The sequence below is a fragment of the Protobothrops mucrosquamatus genome, unplaced genomic scaffold (genome assembly GCF_001527695.2).
Source record: "Protobothrops mucrosquamatus isolate PMUCROS unplaced genomic scaffold, P.Mucros_1.0 scaffold_180, whole genome shotgun sequence".
Lineage (NCBI taxonomy): Eukaryota > Metazoa > Chordata > Lepidosauria > Squamata > Viperidae > Protobothrops > Protobothrops mucrosquamatus.
Genome location: NW_015386256.1, coordinates 352,895 through 370,667, shown reverse-complemented (window position 1 = coordinate 370,667; position 17,773 = coordinate 352,895).

The window sequence follows — 17,773 nt, the reverse complement described above, 5'->3', positions numbered from 1 at the left end:
TCTGCACCACTGTGTCCTCAAAATGGTCACAGTACAATAAATGGACATCATACTTCCCTCCCTATGAAAAACTTGAAATACTGGTAGATAAGATGGAAAAACAGATTGCTCGTAAGCAGCACAGAGCTGCTGTTGTAAGCTTTATCATTGTTTTCAAATGCACCAGGGCTGAGCTAGAAACAAGATTAGTTTTAAACTGGCACAAAACTTGCTGTATACAAGTTGAAGGGTTTTCTCAAGTGGAGCTAATAAACATGCATACAAGTAGTCTACAACTTACAACCACAACTGAGCCCCAAATTCCTATTGCCAAGCAAGACAGTTATTAAGTAAGCTTTGCCCCATTTTATGACCTTTCTTGCCACAGTGCACTTGTTAAGTTAGTAATGTGGTTGTTAAGTGAATCTGGCTCCCCCATTGATTTTGCTTGTCAGAGGGTTGCAAAAGGGGATCACGTGTCATGCCAGTTTCCAAGCATCCAAATTTTGATCACGTGACCACGGGGGCGTTGCAACAATTTTAAGTGTGAAAGATGATCATAAGTCACTTTTTTTAGTGCCATTGTAATTTCAAACGGTCACTAAACAAATGGTTGTAAGTTGAGAACTACCTGTATTTGTCTATTAGATATGGTGCATTTAATTTTAAAATAAATCAGTTCAGATTTTTCTATGCATTTTGGTATTTATATAGAAAAGGCTGGGAGAACTAATATGTTTATAGTTGAAAAAATTTAACAGTAAGGATGCTTTATTTCCAGAAATAAATTTATCTGGATTTATTTATTTGTAAATACATGGGCTGGATATGGAGAATCCCAGCTAAGGCAGACAATAAGATCTCACTCCAAATAAAGAAGAGTATAGATTTGCATCCCTTTCCCATCACTTGAATCCCGATGTTATTTTTAAAGCAAGTGGTCAAGATGGTTGAAATTGGATCCCATGTTTTCAGCTAATTATCATCGGGCTTTGAATTGCTCTTCTACATCCATATTCAGTCCACACACTGTGTCCATACACACAGCGATTCCCACCAGTAAGAACAAGGAGCAGTAAAGGAAAAAAGCCAGGAAAGCTAATACCGGTTATCAAATCCATTAGTTGTCATGTGTCTAATTAACGAAACACTTAAAAGGACTTTCAGGCATATTTTCTCCTAAAAGCATTTATTAAGGTTACAGAGACGTCAGTACAGCATGGTGGAATGCTTAAGTCTGGCTTCTCTTCCGTTATGCATACATTCCAAGCATTTTTCCCTGCCTCTATTTTGGGGTTATGGTTCACATCTTCCAATTAACTTGGAAGATGTGATTTACTTCTGGTTTGGGCTATTCTTATTCTCCTCCCTTTTCCTTGTTGCCTGGTTTAACTATAAAAATACCAGACAGTTCTGCATATTGTCAAAGCAAGAATATACAGTATTTGCAGCGTTGACATTAGTATCTCTTAGGGAAGGGAGATGTTAACACAAGATCTCTGTTTCATATTATAGTTAGTTCTTATTTAACGATCATTTATTCATTCAGTGACCATTCCTAGTTATGATAGCACTGAACAATTGGTACATGCCCAGTGCTCCCCGATTACCTGACCAAATTTGGGTGCTTGGCAGCTTGCACACATTTACAACTGCAGGGTGTGCCTCAGTTCCCCTCTCCCATCTATCTCCTCCCCATCTCTGCCCTTTTGATTGTTCTGCCTTCCATCTCTGTGATGCCCTCTTTTTGGCCCTCCACTGCCACTTATACCTTGCCCTCAACCACTCCTGCCAGCTGGCACTCTGCCCCCTCCCCCAGGTCACCCTGCTGTCCTTCACTTCATTGCCTCTGCCGTCCTGCATAAGATACTCAAAGTTTTGGTGTCGGTATTTTGTAGTGCAGGGTGAGTCATCATCATTGTCAACATCAACTGACTTAATATTATTATATAAACTAGGAATGCCCTAGTTTTATTGTCTAGATCAGGGGTGGGGAACTAGGGCCCTTTTATGATTTGTGGACTTCAACTCCCAGAATTTCTGAGCCAGCATGGCTGGCTCATGAATTCTGGGAGTTGAAGTCCACAAGTCATAAAGGAGCCATAGTTCCCCACCTCTGGTCTAAACATTGCTCAACTACAGGTCCCAGTATTTCTCACCATTAGCTGGAGTATAAAGATTAGCTTGTGTTCCTCCAATCAAACTGGTGCTGTTTGGTGTAAGTGTGGGCATTGGGGATTTGGGATCATGGTATTTGACTGCCAGCCAGTATTCATGGATCCTGGTTTTTAATTGACATGATGTTTGTCCCACGTAGAATTACTTGTAATTGTTACAGTTGATTTTGTAGATTACATTGTTTCTTTCATCCTTCTGTATCTTGTCTTTGATTCTGGAGGATTCCTGGCAGAGTGTGGCTGTGGGTTTGTGTATTCCTAGAGATTTGGAGAATTCTGGCTGTCATTTCCGACGCCCCTTTTGTGTATGGTAGGGTTAGTTTTTTGTGGTGGTTGGCTGTGTGGTGTGTTATTGTTTGAGTGCTTTGTGCCAGGTTAAGTGGGTTGAGTCATTGACCAGGTATCTGAGTTTCCTCTGCAGGCTTTTTGCTAGTTTGTACATAGGTATTCCAGGTAGAGACACAATTGGGTGTAAGGGGATCCCGTTCTTGTGTATTTTGGGGAGTCCATAGATCCTGGATGTGGAGAAAACTTGTGGTTGCATGTACTTTCTCTCTAGTGTTGTTAGCTATTTTTCTTAGGGTGTCTTTTATTTTGTTTTCTAGCTGTTTTGTTGGATCATTGTGGATTATTTGGTAGGTGTTGGTATCATTTAGGTGGTTTTCAGCTTTGCTGATGTAGTCAGTTTCGTTTATGCTCAGTGACCTCTCCTTAGACATCCTAAAATCAAATCCCAGGGGTTTACTTGCTGGGAACTCAGATTATCATCCCTGCAGTTATATAGCTATGTGGTAATTGGTTTCTCAGAATTGATTTATTTGCCTTATTAGAAGTGTAGAGCTCAAAGTTCCACTCTACTTACATTTAGATTGGCTCATGAGATTAAATAGCCCTTGTTCCTGCTATGTATTAAGACTCTCCTGTCAGTATTCCTTTGGTAGTTATAGAATGATTATAGGCTCAGATTTAATATATTTCTAAATATTTACTCCACTTGTTTATGTATTAAAGTGTAGCTGAAAAACTCTAGGGGTCAATGCAGCTGAAAAGAAAGTTAATTTACACCTTTACATCATACTGGTACACTGGCATTTTTATAACACAATACACTGTTACCTAGTCCTAACCTAAAGTCCAAGAAAAAAAAGTTGTGACTTTAAAATATTTCCAATTGTTTGCAGGACTGATCTATCACTGGCTGTTTGGCCTGGAATCTTTCTATGAAAACACTCTAAACACTTCAAATAACAATGAATCACAAATACAAAGAATGTCCTGCTTCTGAACTCTGTCAGTCAAATCTGAATTACAAACTAATGATTAGGGAAAGTTTGGCCTGTGATGTAGTGAAACAATGTTGATGTCCTTGGCACTTCTTTAGAATCAAAGAATTGGAAGGGCTCATTAAATAAAAGCCTGTGGATTAGATCTTTTGAGCTCTAAATTACATGCTACTCTTCCTGGATATTCTCATCAACAGAACCAATGGCTCAACTTAGAAACACAATATTGTAAAAATTACCTATACTAGTGCTCCACTACCAAAGTAGTAATCCAACCTTCCACAAGAGGAGCTGTGTAAAAACATTATTCAGATGTGCACAAACGCACTGCAGCAACCCAGAACACCAGAAAAAGAAAACAGATGACCTGTACAACATCTTCCAACAAAATGGATACTCACACAACTTTATCAAAAAATGCCTGACTGTGCAACTCACTACAACACAACCAATACAAGTTATGGAAATGATAACACTTCCATATGTCAAAAACAACTCAGAAACAGTCAAGACTATTATGATCACATAGCATCACTATAGTACACAAACCAACTAATGCTCTCCAAAGATCTTATATAAGCCAAAAGCCCTCAGAAGAAAAAAACAGAAGGCATTTAAAACATACAGTGTAAGGACTGTAACAGCCACTATGTGGGGAAGGCAAAAGACTAGCAGAGTGTACCCATGAACACCAAATGGCAGTGGGAAGACACAATGCAAAGTTCCTTAATTTTACAATACATGAATAGACTTAACCATAGTTTCAGCTGGAAAACTGTGAACATCTTAGATCAAACTAAATCCAAAAATGCTAGGAAATTCCTGGAACCTGTGCACTTAGACAAATCAGCCATCAACAGGTACATAGAGATTACACACATTTACACAGCATTCAAAAGAGACAATAAAAAAGCTAAAAAGAAAACGAGAAGACCAGAACAACAAAACTCCTAACCACCAATCACACTGGGATTTAGCACCAGGAGTAACACCAGACAAACAAATTGTAAACAATACCTTAATCAAGGAACTACCAACTCAAACAAACATGCAAGCAGCAAACAACTGCCCAGTCAAGTAACCACCAAGGACAAAACAACACCCCCTACCAACATTGACTGGACAAGCCAAAGTATATGAACAGAAAGCAAACCCCACTCCCCTCTAGCACTGAAGATAGTAATAGCAATAGCACTTAGATTTATATACCGCTTCACAGTGCTTTACAGCCCTCTCTAAGCAGTTTACAGAGTCAGCATATTGCACCCAACAATCTGGGTCCTCATTTTATCAACATTGGAAGGATGGAAGGATGAGTCAACTTTGAGCCGGTGAGATTCGAACTGCTGAATTGCTTGCAATACTGCATTCTAACCACTGCACCACCAGGGCTGTTAGATATTATCTAATTAATAATGAATTCTCTGCAGGAAAACAACTAAGCTCAGAGAGCAGCAGAGACTCCACAAGCCCAAAAAATGGATTTTCCTTACAAAAAAGAACATGGCAAAGATCTCAAAACAGTAACTTGTCTATTCTGATACAAAAATCATTTAATCCTAAAGCTACATGATTACAATGAGTTACCAGTCTCCTGCATGCAAATAGGCAAGTATAAGTATTTCAGGATGACAAAGATCGGATACTGAATGTTGTTTCAAAGCAAGCGCATATTGAAAGTCATTCTGAATTTCAACTGATATCACTATGCAATAAGAAACAAAGGTATCCTTTGAAGGTGTCCTTCAAAGTATGAAATTATTACCATTATGTTCACTGAAATGTACAATGATTACCTTAATGTGAAGGAAGCATCAAACATTTAACCGCTCTTCCACACCGTTATAAACTTTTGTTCTGCTACTTAGCAATTCCTCAATTGATTAATATACAAGGAATCTATTCATAATCATATCAATAGTGTATATCATTGTATATAAGTTTGGCTGCATCTTTAAACACATGTGATTAACACTAAAGATTTTTATTAATAGCAAACTATTTTACTTTATTGTCACAAGTCTTTTCTCATTGTTGGGCTTAATACTTGAATTAGGTTTCTCATTCTCAAAGCAATAATTTCACTTTTCTCATAATATTTCTTTTTTCCTTCCCCATTTTTATCTCAATCTGATTGGTATTCTCCCCTTATCTAGCATCACACTTGCTGCTAAAGAGGTTAGTGTTTTTGTGCATCTTTGAGGTGTTTTTCAGGCTGTAGAAATTACTCTTTGCTCAATAACTCAAACTGGGTCACCAGCAATGCAGACATTTGTTCACATATATAAAAGTAGGAAGCACAAAGAAATAGCTAACATCTCTGTTGTGGAAATACATGCTTTACTTTGCACCACATTTTGGGGGAAACAGAGAAAGAAATATTAATAAAGAGTTCACTACACCTTCTGAGGATTGTACACATAAGTATAATAATAAAAAAATCAGCCACTTTCCTATTTAAAATTTATTTGTGCCTTTATTTTTATATTTTTAGGGTAACCGTTAATTTTACTCTATTAGGATCTGCTGAATCACTAAATTATGTCATTGGCATGTTCCTTGTGAAGGTAAAAATACAAACGCAAGAGTTGATTGGGTTGAATGATTTCAAATATTCTGTGAAAATCTATTGCAAAATTGGTCCAAGATGACTACAAGTGTATTGCAAGGGGCTCATGAATCTTTTTGCCCTGCAAGTTAGGAAGAGGAGCAAGAGAACTAATACACTACACTTCTAAGTGTGAAGAGATTGACAAGAGAGAGAGAAATCTGCATATTTGTAAAGAAACTAAAATAGTATACAATCATATAAAAATCTCATTAAAGAAAACTCAACTTAAATAAGTGTTCCTGGAATTTTTCACCAAGTTCCGTACATAAAAGCTATAACACAAGCCCTAAAAAAGGAATATCACTGAAGAAGGAAGGAAGGAAGGAAGGAAGGAAGGAAGGAAGGAGGGAGGGAGGGAGGGAAGGAGGATATTTTTTTTTAAATGAGAAGAATGTCTTGCCTACATGTATTATATGACTCCACCAACTCTTTGATTCATCCCCTCCAAATATTATGCATACCTTTGACCACTGACAATTTCCCCTTTTAGTATGGGCCTAAAGAGAACATAGGGATGGATATACAGCCCTTGTGGGAACAATGTATCTTCCCTCCAGTTGTTTTTCACACCAAAGCAATGTCTTACCTTAATAAAGAATTCTTGGTATTGACTTCCCTCCTTGAAGAAAGATGAAAAGAATTTTCTCTTTCATGTTGAATAAACTCTGTGACAGGTGAAGAGAAAGTGAGGAAAGAGGAGGCTGAGTTATGAAAAGTTATTTAAATTAATCAGGATACCAAGCTTGTTTTATGTTAAAGAAAAGACGTTAGCTACAAGAAGTGCAAGATCAAAGCCTTCTTGCTCTCTGTACAAACATCAAACAGTTTGGATACCTGCCATAAGGAAACAAGCAAAACCAGCCCCAAAGTAAGTAAAACTCTGGCTCCCTCTTGTTCAGTGAGCTTTTCCTAATTTAGGGATGTAGTCCCAACTGTTGGAATTGTTGTTTCTATGCTGGAATGGGACAACTCACCTTGGCCAACTTGCCACAGTCAACTTGCTGTGAGACAACTCACCACGGTCAACTCGCCACAGCCAACTTGTCATGGGACAAGTTGCCATGGCCAACTTGTTGTGGGACAACTTGCCTCAGGACAATTCAACAAATACAAAAGTTAAATTAATTTTGATAGAACCATGGCCAATAATAATAAAATAAAGAAAGTCAATCCAGAAATACAAGAGTTACAATAATTTCAACAAAAAACATGGTCACCAATCATAAAAGTAATACTGACTGAAACAATTAATACAGCACTGAGTTGTCCCATGGCAAGTTGTCCTATGGCGAGCTGGCCACGATGAGTTGTCCTCCAGCAAGTTGGCTGTGGTGAATTGGCTGTGGCAAGTTGTCCTAAACCAGGGGTAGGCAACCTTGGCTCTTTTATGACTCGTGGACTTCAACTCCCAGAATTCCTGAGCCAGCCAAGCTGGCTCAGGAATTCTGGGAGTTGAAGTCCACAAGTCATAAAAGAGCCAAGGTTGCCTATCCCTGTCCTAAACCCTTCCTATGCTGGGACAGAATATTGAAAGTTAACAGGCTGGACAGGAAGGTCTCTACAGTCCTGACAGGATTTGCTTAGTGGTTTAGAGTCAAGCCAGCATGTGCACAAGACAGGAGCAGCATAAATAGTAAGAACAGATATACCCAACCTCCTTACATTGGTTTGTTCCAACATTTTGTTGGATTGAAAAATACTAAACCCTCCAAAACCTTGCAAGATATCCACATTTATAGGCTCTTGTGTAATATCTCATAAAATCTTGCCTGATCGTGCTGAAAATCTTGTGAAATATTATGTAAACACACTGAAGCCTGACTGATTTGATTGGCCTTGCACGAACTCTTGCAGAGTTTTTTTTTGAGATAGCAGATATTTGGAGTTGCACTCCTAGTCTATCAGACGAGACTATGGGGCTGACAGAAATATGCTATGTATTAGCAATGTCCTGTTGGTCTCCATATAGAGTAGTGGTGGCGAACCTATGGCATGGGTGCCAGAGGTGGCACTCGGAGCCCTCTCTGTGGGCACACATGCCGTTGCCCCAGCTTTGCCTCCCCCCATGACCCCCTCCTCTCCAGCAGCCCCCCTGAAGGAGAGTCGCCCCCAAGCATGGCCCACACGGAGCAGTGCAGCCAAGGACATGACAGCCAGGCAGCATAGACAAGACTCTGCCCTCACACTCATCATGCAGTTGATGCTGCAGGGTGTGGGCAGAGGGTGTGTCTGCCATAGTGCTGCTGGGCTGCCTGGGCGATCTGCGGCGGACCCTGGAGGCAGTGAGTGGTCATGTGGGCAGGCGGGGCGGGGGATGGGGGGGCAGAGCAAGGGCGGGGCAGGGGGTGGAGTGGGGGCGGGGCCAGTTTTTGGGCACTCGGTCTCTAAAAGGTTCGCCATCACTGATATAGAGCAAAGCAACCAGTCTTTACACAAAAGAAGAAATGGACAGAAATCTAACTCAGAAATGAAAAGCCTTCCTTAACCAAAAACCAGTATTATTCTCACTTAGGAGACTGAACTTTATTTTTCAAGAACATATTGATCAGGTCACTAATACAAGAGTATTTTTATCATTTTAGAGCCAATTGTTTGCTAATACATTTGTTTTAAAACAATTGTTCAGAGCAAATGAAGATACTTACTTACAGCCCTCACTCTTACTCCTTGCAGTTGCTTTGTGCCATTGGGTAAAGTTCCTGTGCTGAAATTCATCATCTCATGTTTTCTGATTTCTGTGTGGCAGCAAAATTGGTGCAAAGGATGCCAATGAGGATTTATTTGTTTGGTGTTTCTTTAGATTTTTTTAAAATCTTGTTCAAAAACACATAAACATATTTTTTTCCATGTTGTGAAAGCATTGTCAATGAGGCAGTTTGAGATTTACAGATGTAATCATAGCCAGAGGAGAAAAAAAATTCCCTAGTAGTCTGATTCTCAAATTTCATCATTATGGTATAGGTTCTGCCAAAATGACTCTGATTGTAGTTGGCTGGCACCAGTTTTGACTTCAGAAAAGAGTTCTGTTAAAGTGTGAGAAGGAGGAATGTCTCTGGCTGATGCAGGAGCCTAAAGTTCCACAAATAGCAATTTAGTGTAACTGATGTTTAGCAGGAGTCGGAACAATATGTATTGATTCATATCTCATAAATCCAAACCATAGAACTTTTAACTACACAAAATGGGTCCTAAAATGTTCTGCATTTTTTTTCAGCCATTCTTATTGTTTTCTCTTTAAGGGAGAACTAGAGCTATGGAGCAAAGTTCTTGCATGAAGCTTATTGATGAGGTGAGAAAAGGATAACTATTACTCTTGAAAGGAACTGAGATAATTAATCTCCTGAAAGAATATCTGCAACTCAATCACCTCTAGGATTTGGTAGGACTGTATTTCTGATGAGGTAATAATTAGCAAAATCAGCTGAATTTAGGGATGGTTTCTGCAGAGGTGGATAAATCATTGCCTCCATTAATACCAATGGAAATACTCCATCAGATAAGGATGTGTTCAGTACTCCCTAAGATGCAACAATTATTTCCCCTCAATTACCTTTAATAAGTACAAATGTGCAGAGGTCCAGAGAATCTGTGATGGGCTGCACAACTGCAAGCTTCTTGTTCACTTTGTCAGGTCACAAATATTATTATAGCAATGAATTTTATCAGTTTGGCTACATTTAAAATTTGTGCTGGACTTCTTGTGGATGTAATGGAAGTCACAAACTAAGCTTTCTTTGTCTTCTTCACTATCATGCAATAGCTGTAACTGAGTGCATTAAGCTAGACATAATGAGCCTCAAGGTAAATCTTACATCATGTATGCTTAGCCACATTTTGGCTCAGTTCATCACTTGGAGCTCTGGAGAAAATCAGAAAGTTGCACATACTATCCCCAAAATCAAAGAGGAGGGAGCCTGCAGATGCAGAACTGGCTCTCTCCATCCACACCCCAAAGGCTGAGTCTTAGACTAGCATTGAATAGCCGTGCTCACAGGAAATCTAATGGGAAATTATTTGATAGTTGCCATATGATTTTTCATTATGTTCAAGACAAGCATGACTAATACATTTTTATCAAGAGTTCAAGTACATTTGATACAGAATATCTTCATCACTAACTTTCAAGCAAGTGCCCACTAATGCTGTTTCTTCATCCAGGTTCAGTAAATCAAGTTCAAGAAGTCCACAGAAATTAAGTAAGCTATGTTTAGTGAAATTATTCTTTTGTCGTTTGCCAGCTTCTGCCTTAAGCTATTGTACATGGGAGCTAGGCACTTAAAGATGCCTCTTCTACACATTAGCTCCTCAGACCAAAGAGTGTTTGCTGTGTTCTTCCAACCACCTGAATCTAGGTAGGTGACGAGCAGAAAATAATCTTTTTTAGTCATGGCATCTAATTTCTGGATTGCCCTTTCCAGGGCATCTTACCAGGTATAAACTGCATAGCACTTTTGGACCAGGTGAAGAAAGTACATGTGTCAACAGACAGGGCAGTTTTAAATAGTTATGCTGAGAGAGTTATTTATTTATTTTTAATTGTAAATATTCGTGGGATTTTTATCACTTCCCTGAACGCTGGCAATCTTACAGAACAATGATCTAAAAATCTCAATAAATCCATATTTAAATGAAAATATTACAAACTCCAGAACCTACAAGTAGAATTATATAGTGAGCTATCAAACATTCCTCGTTCTCAGCTTTTCAAACAACAGATAAGCATTTTGCTCCACAAAATGGCTTCTATCTAAATCTGATTGCTGCAACGAAGGGAGCTTAGGAAACCAATAATGAATTTTGTGTGAAAGGACTGTAAAATCAATTAAATTCAGCTCCCATACCTACCTGCCTGCATTCTCCCTACCTCTTGCAAAAGTTACTTTGCATAGAAAGAAGAATCAGTCCTCCACTCTTAGATCCACTTGCTGTGTTTTAAAAAAAAAAAACAAAATTGTGTCACCTAATTAAATATCTATCTATCTGCTCTTATGAACAAACTCATCTGCTTCACTATTGTACCTGAAGAGGACAAAACAAAATGCTGTATGCCCTTATTAATCTCCATGTGTTTATTATAATTTTATATAACACCTTATATGATGAAGCTACTGAAGATATTGCTAACAGGAAGATAAAAATATTGTTAATATTTCTAAAAGACATAGTTTGGGGAAAATTGTTAAAAGGGAAACTGACATAGAAAACAGAGTTGCTTTGGCTGTGTTTGATGAAAGTTATATGCAGAACAGAAATATCAGCTTTTTAATCACCTAGGTCAGGGGTAGGCAACCTTGGCTCTTTTATGACTCGTGGACTTCAACTCCCAGAATTCCTGAGCCAGCTGAAGTCCACGAGTCATAAAAGAGCCAAGGTTGCCTACCCCTGACCTAGGTCTAAAGGCCCCATTGCTATCTGCCATATCTAAAAGGTATTCATTGGAAAAGTCATTGTTCCAGATATGCTCCAACTTTGACAACCCAAAACCTGACTTTCTTCCAACTTACTTAATTAGCTGAACAAGAAAAGCAAGTCAGTTGTGTGGACTTTTCCTGTCAGTAGACAACTTTGCTAATGAGACCAATGTTTGCAGGTTGCCACATTCTCGATCTCATTGGGCATTATTAATGTGTAAACTGCAAGTGCTCTCCAGATCATAACAGCAGGAGTGCATTCAGACCAAATGTGAAATCAGTGCTGTTCCCACTCTCCCATCACTTATTATCATAGCATGTCGATGTCTTTGATGTCTGCAAAGTTTATCTTTCATTAACTTTCATGGTCTTAGTGATGCTGTTATTCCAGCTTGAGTGGTGAGTGAATGTGTATATAATATCCCAGTAAGGACAGAAAATATTTTATTTACTTTCTAAAAGTGTCATTTCCTAAATACTGGATATTTAAAAAAATATTATGGTAGCAAATAATAGTTCAACCATATTTCTGGCATAAGAAATCCATAAAGCCTGCCTTCCACTGAGGACCTGTATATTGCACAAGCTAGAAAGAGGGCTGTGAAAATATCTATAGACCCCTCACGTCCTGGACATAAACTGTTTCAACTTCTTCCCTCAAGATGATACTATAGGGCAGGGGTCTCCAAACTTGGCAACTTGAAAACTTGTGGGCTTCAACTCCCAGAATTCCTCAGCCAGCCAGGAATTCTAGGAGTTGAAGTCCACAAGTCTTCAAGTTGCCAAGTTTGGAGACCCCTGCTATAGGGCATTGCACGCCAAAACAACCAGACACTAGGACATTTTTTTCCCCCTTGCTATCACTCTGCTAAACAACTAATTCCCACAACACTGTCAAACTACCTAGTAGGGCTGTGTTACTATTGTCATTCTCATCTTTTCTATTACCTTTCCTTATCTTGTTATGACTATAACTATGTTGCTTGTATCTTACAATTTATATTAATTGCTTTATTTAGTATCCTGGTATGATTTATGTTGTTTGCTTATTTAGTATCCTATGACTATCACTGAGTGTTGTATCTTATGATTTATGATGAATGTATTTTATGATTATACTCATGATTTATCCCTTGTTGCTTGTATGTACACTGAGAGCTTATGCATCAGAGAGAAACTCCTTTTGTTCTAATCCCTCTTGGCCAATAAAGAATTCTATTCTATTCTATTCTATTCTATTCTATTCTATTCTATTCTATTCTAAAATTCCTGCTCCACTGTTTCTTGGCTATTATTAGGTTGTTCTTTTTTTAAAAAATATACTTTATTAAATTTCGTTATTTGATAATAAATAATAATATAGAAAAAATAAGAAGGCAAAAGTGAAAGGATAGAGATAACTTCCAACTTTCTTCAATACAGTTACAAATATAAAATACATTTACCTTTTGATCTGAAATTCAATAATACACAGTATTTCTATAATCATAAACAACTCTAATTATCAAATCCCAAAATTAGTACAGCACTTCTTTTGGTCCCAAGTAAAAATCTAGAAGTGGTTTCCACATAGCAACAAAGTCTTTTCTTTAATCGAAATACTATGTTTTTCCATCTCAGCCAATTTCATTAATTTCTCCATCTATCCTTTTGTTGTGGGGATCAATGGGTCTTTTCATCTGGGTACATTTAAAGGTTTCATTGCTGTTATCATATGTAAAAAGTCCTGTATTTTTCTCCAATTGCTTATCCATCACACCTAGAAGAAAAGCATCAGATTTCAGCTGTACACTTATTTTAAAATAACTCTTAGCTTTTTTACATGTCCACCAAGGTGCCTTCAGATTGATTACATTTCCTATATATATTTGACATACTATTATATATCTTTGTGAGTTTATCAGGTGTTAAATACCAATAATACGTCATCTTGCAGATATTCTCTTTCAAATTATTGTTCAATGTATATTTCAATCTCTTACCCCACTTATTCTCCCACTGATCCAGCATTATATTAGATCCAAAATGTGTTGCCCATTAAATCATTAATATGTGATATGTTAAATATCTTTAATATATTCATGTTGCATATTCATTTTCAATAAAAGTCTATACATCTTGGCATTAACATGTTTATCATTAATACACAAATCTAGTTCAAAGTCACTTTTCTCTTTTGCATAATCAAAATTCTTCTTATCCAATTTAAATCTTTCTAACAATTGAATATAAGCAAACCCCTGACAAGTAAAAAACCCCTTTTCCAGTGCTTTCCTTGTTTTCAATTTAAATTTTCCTTCAAAAAAGGTCAGATAAATCAGCCTAAGTCAACCAAGTTTGTCTAGCTATTTTTCGGTGAAAATTTTCTTGGGGTGATAACCATGAGGGAGTTTGAGGAGTCAGTCTTGGTTTATATCCGTTCCAGACCTTCAATATGTCATGCCTAACAAAAGGATTTTGGAAATCTCTATTAACCTTGAATTTGTCGTGTCACCCAAATCTCAAATCATATTCCTCCAATTCTAAACACCTCTTGTTTTTCAAATCACCCAGTCTTTCGTTCATGCCAAACAGCAAGTTGCAAAATACAATTTGAAACTTTAGGGTAATGCTAACCTTCCTCTTTCTTTGGCATCTTACAACAATTTATATTTAATTCTTGTTTTTTTTCCTCTTGTCACACAAACTTAGAAATATCCTTTTGCCATAGTTTGAAGGTACATCTGATGTCAATATCTTTATTATTTGAAATAAAAATCACATCGTAGGTAAACATTCTTCTTAATCATTGAAATTCTACTATTAATGACATTTGTAATTTATCCCACTTTGACAATCCTTTTTAATGTCTGTGAAAGGAAAAATATCTATCGCTATTTCTTTATTTGATTCAAATACCTCCTTGATAGATTTCAGTATTAAAAGACTTATTGAATAAATGAAGGCCCAGACCTGTTGGAAGTATTAAACCAAAGTTTGAGCTATGGCCTCTTTCATAATATAATAGCAATATTTGTAATCAGAACTATGGGTGTTTCTGAAAACTTGCATATCTCTCTCTCTCTAGATTTAGAACACAAAACTTAAATTCCTGGGAATTGAGGAAGTGAATTTGTGGGAAATGAGGAACTGATTTTGCAGTGGAACAACGAGATGTGTTATGGAAAGATGTATTTGTGTCTGATTCAGTTACTGATTCAGTTACTGTTAAAATCTCAGAAGTCATGTGTTTGTGGTTTTAAAGTATAAAAAGATTGCACTGGGAGAGGCTGGGGACCATCTTGTCACAAGCCGTCACACTCTGTGATGGCTTGTACATCTTGGTCCTCATTGCAATGAGTAATGTAAGTATTGTCTGTGTGTTCTAAATTTTCAATAAAACCTCTGAATTCTAAAGTGAGATGTTTTTGGTGTGCTGTCTCTTGCCTATAATGGATTTTCCCCCTGACATATCATTCTATGTCTTAACATAGTCATTTTGAAACTATATATAGTTCATATTATCAGTGTAATCCCCAGATATTTAACCTTCTTCTCAATTTTGAAACTAGACTTTTTCATCAAAGCCTCTTCATCTTCTGTAGTCATATTCCACCAATATCTTTGTCTTTTTGTTTATGAATTTTAAAACTGGCTAATGCACCAAAGTTCTTCAATTTGTTTGTTAAGTATTCAATGCCATTATTTGGCTCTTGAAAAATCAAAACTAGGTCATCATCAAAAGCCCTCAATTTATAAGTCTCTTTTTGTATTTTCAGACTCTAAAATAAAAAGCAAATGGGACCAAGGATATCCTTATCTTGTCCCCTTCTGTATTTCACACAACTTAGTTAAATCAGGGTGGTTCTGAATACAATTGGAGGCAAAAGCCATCCAGAGTTTTTTAGAGATTTATTTATTTCTCAGTGATTTTATGCTGATTGAGGAACATCCAGTAGGATGAGCTTGTGGAATTTTATACAGTGAAGATATCCATTAAGGAGCAAATGGAATCTAAAGAAGGCATTTAAAAAGCCAGCAGCTGAGAATAAACTATATATAAAAACTATGCTAGCATCAAGCTTTTCACGATCCTTAATCCAGGGGTCTTCAAACTTGGCCCTTTTATGACTTATGGACTTCAACTCCCAGAATTCCTCAGCCAGGCATGCAATCCCTAAACATGCAAACAAATGAAAAAGAAAAGCAGAGCAGCTTGACTCCTACGGTATATGTCCCACTCTTCTCCAAAAACAGGTTATTTGTCTCTTATTTAAACTGAATGAGTTTAGATCAGCAGGCTCATGTGACTTTCATCCTAGGCAACTTTAGGAATTGTCAGTGTCATGTTGAACCTTTATGTATTGTGCAAAGGATGCTTCCTTATGACCACTTTACAAAGCATTCCCCCTATCCTAAAGTTGGCCGAAAAGTATGTTGATTCAATTCATGCTGCCTCTGTGGCTAAGCTTTCCTGCCCTTCACAGGGCAGGAAAGTTGTACTCTTCTTACAGATTTAATACATCTCAGAAAATGTCAGTCTCCCAGGAGTTTGGCATTCCCATGACACCGGTAACAAAAAGACTGATCAAATTGAGTGTCCAATCTTTCTTGCAGTCCAAAAGAGAAAAATAATCCTAACTAATGAATGGGTTGGCCAAGAGGACCTGGACAGATCCCTAACCCTGACTGCATCATAACCTTTGTTATCAAAGCACTGTAGATTGTTCATATGTCAAGAATTGTGGGAAAGAGACAAAATATGGCTTTAACAATGGAACAACTACAGTAAGTATAACTTCAGGCTCCTCCACAATGAAATGAGGTTGACAGGAGACAAGATCCAGATGATACATTTTTTAAAAAATGATTATCACAGCATCTTTACACCATGGTAAGTGGGATATGAAGTTGAGCTTTTGCAGAATAATGGAAAATGGGTGAAGTGCTGGTTGACTGAAAAAAGTGAAGGGTGTTGTTCTTATCTTTAGAAAGAGGAATAAGGAGACCTCAGGGAATTAAAGACCCCTCAGTTTGACATTGATGCCTGGCAATATTTCAGAGCAGATCATATATAAATCAGTTGATAAATGCACTGAAAGCAATTCAGTAATACCAGATATGGTTGTATTAAAGTACCCGGATACTGTGAGCTACTGCTTATATAAGAGGGAAAACTCAAAACCAGGCAATTCTTATAGGGATTGTAAACCTAACTAGAAGAATTAAGGAAAATTCACTGACTAATGGAGCTGGCAAACAGGGACCGTTTTTTACACTATTATGGAACTGACACTATTATGGAACTGCACCTGAGCTGACATAAAGAAGAAAAGTGTGCTTTTAAAGCAAAGCAAAAAATATGCATGGAGGCTATTTTCAGACTGAGGAGATTATGTTTATTTCTACCCTCCAGAAACAGATACCAGCCAGTTTTGAAGACACATAAAGAAGTGAGCCCAGATCTGCTTGAAGATTTCTATGAGTTTAGTTTAAGACCAATGAAATCTACCATCCCCAGAGATTTCTTCTTTTACAAATAAGGCTCCTAATTTTGCAGCTCACTCTCAAATTCTTTTGGAATTTCCTTACAACTTCTTTTGGAAGTGATTTTGAGTTTAATTTATAGCAGGAGAGTTCTGAAGTTTGTTTTGTTATCTGTCATATATCCTTATCATTGTTTGGTGGTTATTCAGGCTTAATGATGCAACAAACCCATGGGAAGCATTATTTCATTTTTCCCCTCAGGGTTTATCTGAAACATGGGAAGCTGGGAATGTTGCATCTTACTAGAGATGTAACTGTATAATGAAAGACACAATATGTGTATATACAGTGGTGGGATTCAGCCAGTTCGCACCACTTTGGCAGAACCGGTAGCTAATTTTTTGTTGCCCAGGCCCAGAATGGACTTCTGGAAGCAGCATCCACACAGAGAACCGGTTGTTCACATATCTGAATCCCACCACTGTGTATATATCTTGGCTCATTCTCACTAATTTTCACTGCTTTTTTTCCTCTTGTGAAAGAACTGAAGAGTGATTGCCCTTCATATTAAATAGGAATGGTACAAAAATGCATAAAAACACAGAACTATTTGCAATGGTGATGGGTGTACTCTGAGGTAGCACTTCAAGGTCTGAAAAAAGAGAGTTGTGAGTGCAACACTATGGCTGACAATTGCAGCTGATGACAAGCAACTATCTAGCAATGCCTTTGAAATATGGACTGGACAGGCCTGGTGTGGTGTGGTAGATCGAAAGAAGAAAAGCCACATTTTTCTTTGTTCCTCCTTCCAGGAGGATGGGGAAAAGGAGAGGCGAAGGAGTCATT